This window comes from Octopus bimaculoides, chromosome 11 (assembly GCF_001194135.2).
Source record: "Octopus bimaculoides isolate UCB-OBI-ISO-001 chromosome 11, ASM119413v2, whole genome shotgun sequence".
Taxonomy (NCBI): Eukaryota; Metazoa; Mollusca; class Cephalopoda; order Octopoda; family Octopodidae; genus Octopus; species Octopus bimaculoides.
In genome coordinates, this window is record NC_068991.1 from 23,054,184 (window position 1) to 23,061,274 (window position 7,091).

General features: G+C 36.3%; 1 protein-coding gene across 3 annotated transcripts in view; it reads right to left on the reverse strand.

Annotated features, from left to right (window-relative positions):
* Positions 1-5,436, reverse strand: part of LOC106879938 (presenilin-1) — a 47,062-nt gene extending 41,626 nt beyond the window's left edge. The window contains exon 1 of one of the 3 annotated variants that reach the window (XM_014929696.2): positions 5,283-5,436. The gene's annotated coding sequence lies outside the window, so the exon portion shown is untranslated. The remainder of the gene's footprint in view (positions 1-5,282) is intronic. The other 2 variants (XM_014929697.2, XM_014929694.2) reach the window with 2 other exon arrangements.
* Between the last annotated feature and the right edge of the window lie 1,655 nt (positions 5,437-7,091).

Here is a 7,091-nt window from a genome sequence, read left to right on the forward strand (position 1 = left end):
GGCTTGTGCGGGTGGCACATAAAAGACACCATTTCGAGCGTGGCCGTTTTCGTGCGGGTGACACGTAAAAGCACCCACTACACTCTCTGAGTGGTTGGCGTTAGGAAGGGCATCCAGCTGTAGAAACTCTGCCAAATCAGACTGGAGCCTGGTGTTGCCATCCGGTTTCACCAGTCCTCAGTCAAATCGTCCAACCCATGCTAGCATGGAAAGCGGACGTTAAACGATGATGATGATGATGATGATGTTATCTATACACATCACATGACAAAACCAACAGTCTTCTTGCTTGCACACTATATGCGATACATCATCTGCCTAACGTTCCTCTCAATACATTTACAATTTTTTATACTTGCACTCAAATATTGCACATCCAATAGGGCATACTAGCTTCATTCCTCTCTAGTCTTTGCAAGTCCTCTACATTCAGGACCTACATCTCACTATCATGTAGCATTTCATACATAAGCATCATGCAATCTACCTTTCACTTAGAGTCAGTAACCTTTTGTTGCCAACAGAGATAATAGCTCTGAACTTCCTCCATCCTGTTCTTATTCTAGCATCTATACTTTCAGAACATTCCTCTGCTATTGCTAATTAGATCACCTAGGCCATCATCATCATAAATTAACATCTGTTTTCCATGCTGGCATGGGTTAGATAGATTGACAGAAATAAGTATCTTACTGTAGATATATGGATACCCCAGTTGGAAAAGAAAGGAGAGTAAAGATAGGATAAGGAGAGAGATGATGGTGAAAATGTGCAAAGACGTGCCCTTGAATGACATTGGGGATGTGATACAGAGATTTGAATGGAGTGAGTGAGCAGGATAGAAGTCACTGTAGCAAATGATGGAGAGAAACCTAGGAGAGGGTCAAGGGCAGGAGTTGCAGTAGATATGTGAGGGCATTGAGGTTAATAGCAGATAGGTGAGGTATTAACGATGGAGAACAGCACAGGGGATGAAGGCTGAGAAAGGAGATAATTAATGGAGACAGCAGGTAGAAGGTAATAGGAAACGGAAGAGGTTTGAGGTGAAAAAGAAAAGTAACTGAGAAAGCCAAAGCATGTACTACATGCCTGTTCTAATTTTAGGTGATAGAGAAGTAATGGATGTCAGAGAGATGAAATGTGAGGGGGGGGAAGGTTGATGGGGCAGAGAGCATTACCAAGATGGTTTTAGGATATCAATTTTGCTTTGAGTACAGCACAATGCATGATATCTTGGTTCTTTGTCACTTCTTTGAAAAGGCTCAGCATCTCAAGATCATCCTTCAATGCTTCATCTCATGTCTTCTTGGGTTTGCCTCTTCCACAAGTTCCATCCACTTTCAGTGATCAGCACTTCTTTATGCAACTGTCCTCATCCATACACATCACATGACCAAACTAGTGCAACCCCCTCTCTTATACACTGCATCTAATTTCCTTCATGCCTAGCTTTTTTTCTCAATACACTAGCACTCTGTTGCACATGTACACTGGCATTCCACATGCAGCAGAGCATACTAGCTTCATTCCTCTCTAGTATTCATATTTCAACTGCATTCAGGGCCCATGTCTCACAATCATGTAGCACTGCTGTTCATACACATGCATCATACAACCTTCCCTTCACTTGGAAAGAATGACCTTTGGTTGCCAACAGAGGTAAAAGCTCTCTGAACTTTCTCCATTCTATTCTTATTCTAGCAATTAAACATTCAGTGCATCCTCCTCTACTGATAATCAGTTTGCCTGGGTAGCAGAAATTATCCACTACCTCTAGAGAGCCACTGAGGCATTTAAGTAAAACCATTTTCCTGTGTATCAGTAGACTTTATAGCTCTTGTGCACTTTCTACATAGAAACACAACTTTCTCTGTTAACCTTCCTATTATTCCAATGCACCTCTTGTGTGTGTATTTGGTGCACCAAATGAAATTCCTGCCTACACCTTTCCTACATACTGAGCAGGGCCATCTCCAGGGCATTTCAGAGAATCTATTTCCCATGTATCCTTAGTGTCTTGCACATCTTCCATTACTTTCTCCATTAGTCTTTCCGTGATTCTGAGCAGACCATTTACCTGAAGGGCAGAGTCCTGTCTCTGTTATTATTATTATTACTATCATTTTAAGGGTAAGTGATTGGCAGAGAACCAAAAACAAAACATCTGGGAAACATTTAGTTACATCTCTCTATTTTAAGAGTTCAAGTGTCATTAAGTTAATTTTGTCTTTAATCACTTTGTAATTGATAAAATAAGTACTAGTAAAATACTGGGGTCAATCATCTGATTATACTCTCCCCAAAGTATATGGCCTTATTCCAAAGTTAAAATAAATATTAAGTTTACAATCTCATTTGAAGTCATCCTCCTGGAGTAGATAAAATAAGTACCAATCAAGAATCCATATCCATATAATCAATTAACCCCTCTGAAATGTGTGGTTTTGTACCTGTGTTAGAACAGTGTAGATGACTTAGACAGTAGAATAATATGCAAAATGCATTGCACTATTTAGTTTTGTCCTTCATAGTTCCAATTTTATACGTTATTGTTCTTGACATGGCCTTTAATTCTTCTAAAGGAATAAATTATGTACCAATAATAACTGAAAGAATCAAACTAAAGAAAAACCATCTCAGGAAACACTAGAGTCAATGAAGAGAGAAATGACAAATAAAAGGCAGTGCCCAGAAGGTGGAAACATGCAGTAACTTGTAAAACCATTAGGGAAAGATGGAATACAAAATTTTTAATCTGCACAAAATTGAGCAAGCAATTTAGAGAAATAAGATCTTCAAAAAAGATAAAGGAACTCTTGCTTTATGAAAATCACAAACTATTACTTTGAAGTTAAGTAATGATCAAGTTATAAATGAAGAAATCATTCATAGATTAGAAGATTCCAATCAATATATTCACTCAAGAAAGAAACATTTAAAGGTCCATAAATACTGATGATGTAATTGTAGTATCAGATATATTAAGTGACAAAATTAGGAAAGATATGACACTAGATGAAGATAAAATGCTTATTGGGTTCTTCAAAGAAGAAAGTCTCTTGAGTTTGTACATAGCCAGCAGCTGAAATAATCCTTTCTACCATAGGCACAAGGCCTGAAATTTGAGGAGAGGGGACTAGTCGATTACATCGACCCCAGTGACTCACTGGTACTTAATTTATCAACCCTGAAAGGATGAAAGGCAAAGTTGACCTCGGCGGCATTTGAACTCAGAATGTAGTGGCAGATGAACTACTGCTAAGCATTTCACTCAGCGTACTAACAATTCTGCCAGCTCACCACCTTCAGCTGCTGAAATAATGCCATCATCATACTTCTATCTAAGGTGACATTACAGATCTTGAAAATGACAAATCAATCAGCCTACTACCTGACTTGTATAAACTACTTGGCAAAGTGTTCACAAATTACTTGACTAATGCCTTAGACTTCAATCAACCAAGCTGAGTTCAGAAACATATTTTCAACAACTGATCACCAACAAATCATGAAGCAAGATATTCAGGAAACATTAAGCTTACAAGTAGATTTATTAAGACAATATACATTAGGTTAAGAGAACTTTATTTCCATGAGATTTAGCAGCGAAAGAAACAAATTGAATTTTATTGAAAGAGACGTAAGATAAGCAGATATATCACCCACATTATATATATATATATATATATATATACACACACACACACACACACCATCATCATCTAGCATCCGTTTTCCATGCTGGCAAGCCAGAGACCTGCACCAGGCTCCAACTGTCTGTTTTCGCATGATTTCTACGGCTGGATGCCCTTAGTAACACAAACCATTTTACAGAGTATACTGGATGCTTTTTACGTGGCACCAGCACCAGTGGGGTCACTAACAACCTTGCAAGACAAAGACCTCTTCGTTGAGAGAGAGAGTGGAACCAAGGGGAGTGGCTGTGTGCCAAGCAAGAGGTTAGAGTATAATAGAGGGACAGAGATAATTGTCTTACCATAAAAGAGATACATGGCTAACCAAGTAGGACAAGGAAGAAGGGTGGGGAGATAGTAAGAGAGAAAGACAGAGAGCGAGTCAAAGTGAGAGAGAGAAACAGATGATGCTGGAGATGTATTGGGACCAGAGAGAGAGAGAGAGAGTGTGTATGTGTGTGTGAGGTGGGGGAGAACATGGACGTAAAGTACATGCCTGAAGCGAGTCGACCTCTATGCCAAAAGTGGGAAATCCCTCGCTAGCATTCCAATCTGAAATTACCCGCTGACGAAGTTCTCAACAAAACTATTATAAAAAAAACCAATTTAAGCCGTAAGATCAAATTAGTAATTTTTATATAAGTTATGTAAGTTTTTATATAAATTTGTAAAAGTCCATTATTTTTCTCAATACAAATACATCCTGCAAAAGTACTGATGCACTAGCAATTCGCTTCTGGTATTAAAATGATTCCCCATCCCTCATCTATATGATTGGTCGACCGGCAAAAAAAAAATAGTAACCAAATCTTTCTCAGATCAGTTAACCATTTTCAACAACATATATTATCTTCATCCTGCGGTATTTTCTTCGGTTGGTAAGAAATGACTAAGCATTCGTCACAGATGAATTTGATCAAACACTCAGTCAGATATGACAAGTTTTATCACAAACTAATAAAGAGTTATAAAAAATATTTATGGTATCATTTTGGTATTCTAATTAACGAAATACAATTATAAACAAGGGAGAAAACTGTTTTTGTTTCTTAATACAAATAACAATAATGATTTATTACATTAGCATAAGGCCACAAGTTTGTAGAAAAATAGTAGTCCATTGATCGACCACTGTACATATCTGGTGCTTCTGTATCAATCCTTAGAGAAATGAAAAGTCAAGTTGACCCCCACCCCGTGGGATTGGGCCCTACATCGTACAGGAATTAGCCTTAATACTGTATGACGTTTCATTCCGTTCTCTTCTATTTGTTCAGCTCTAGCCTCTAATAATTATCGTTTTAAAGTTCGCAGAATAAACAAAAAATATCCTATTGAAAGCTGACAAACGAGGAAATGTTAGGTTGAGTGTATTGTATGTGTGTGTGTGTATATATACACACACACACAAGTGTGTACTTAAACTGTTTACCAAGAAACTGCTATAAATGTCAACGTATGTAAAAATGGTTTTACTCTTAAAGCGAAGTCGTGATTTCGAGGAGTTGAACTGAATAAAAGTGTGTATTAAATAAGGAAACAGGGGCAAGAAAGAAAAACCAAAACAAAAATATTTGTATTACTCACTTATATTCTTTCTTTCAGAAGCGATTTCATGACAATCGAGGAATTCTGATGTCATATCCGGTTAATAACCGGTGTAGTAGGATTTATTGTATCTAAATACTTAAAAGACCCACATGTCTACCCGACCTATGCCGTCGGTAATTTGTTTGTTCTTTAACGTTGGTCTAAAAACACAGGTGGATTTCGGAAACATTCTGAGTTCACAACTTGCCGGGACCGGTCGATTTTATTTTTCGCCCATCTTTGATCGATAGTACAAAAAATACCAATAATATACAAAGTGAATTCGATCGACAGTGCACCACTCCCAAATATGAAATCTTGTGCAAAATTGATTCTCGTGGAGGTAATCCTCTCAATAACACAGGACTGGATTTCGACGATACTTTCTCGCTTGTTACGTCTTGCTTCTGAACCCAATTTAACTCAACAATTAACCCTCTTGTTAAGCAGAGATCTATAAATTAAGTTTTTAATACCTCCTTTAGGTAATCTTGCTCGAAACACTTGTAATGAACTTTAGGTGCAAAACAAAAGTGACGTAATGTATTAAACAACTGATCTAAGAGAAATAAATTAACACATTACAAAAAAAAAAAAATATCTTAACAGCAGATCTTGGTCCAAAATATTGACGTTTATTCATGTTATCATTTGATTGTTTCTTATAGCTCTCAATGAGAAATCATAGATATTACAGAATTTGTTGATTGTAATAAAACAGTAACAATACGATTTAAATTTGAAAACAAAATAAAAATAGTAATGACTAAAAGCTATTTCAATGTAGTAGAATTATAGCTCTTGAGTTAGTAACTTTGGATGGATTTTTAGCATCATGTGAACAAGACGTAACATGTAAATTTATTAACCTTTAGCCCAATTTTGCTTGTTTTCATTTTGCACTGAAGGTCAAGGATATTTTATTTAATAATTGCCAATTTGATGGCTGCAGGAAAAATAGGTAGGGAGAGAATTCCAGAAGTTTGATGATCTGAGAAGGAAGATCTGAGCATAAGGGTTAATGCAAAACTGGGTGCCTGGATGAGAAAAAAATATGAATGATGAGAGAAGAAAAAAATCAGGAAATTGGGAGTGCTTGAGAGGAATTTTTTCAGTATATGAAAAAAATTCCATGAGCAGGCTGTTCTGTTGATTGGATCAACTGAAACATTCATCTTAAACAAGAGAGTGCCTGTATAAATAAATATACATGTATACACACACATATATAGTTCAGCAAAAATTTAGATTCAGATGAATATGCTACTTAAGTTAAGGCACCAGAATTTAGTACGGTATTATCCATACAATTTCAAGATAGGGTGATTAAAATCAAAATAAGCAACAAGGATATCCAGAAGTAATGCAGTACAATCGTTTCATGCAACTCTATTTAATTGAACAATGCAACCATTAAATGCAGAGCAAAGATATAGAATTTAATTAAATTGAAACAGATGGACACATGAGTATAATTTTACTTAAAATCTCCAAGAAGTTAAGGAGATAGACAAAGAACATGCTGCCTTCTCCTTAACTTCTTGGAGATTTTAAGTAAAATTATACTAATGTGTCCATCTGTTTTAATTTAATTAAATTCTATGTCTTTGTGCAGCTGAGGATTGCTCTGCATTTAAATTGATGTAATGGTTGCATTGCTCAATTAAATGGAGTTGCGTGAAACGATCGCACTGCATTACCTCTGGATATCCTTGTTGCTTATTTTGATTATCTATCTATCTATCTCTATATATATATATATGGATCAAAACAGTTTGATTCAAATTCCTTAGTATTTTAAGTTTC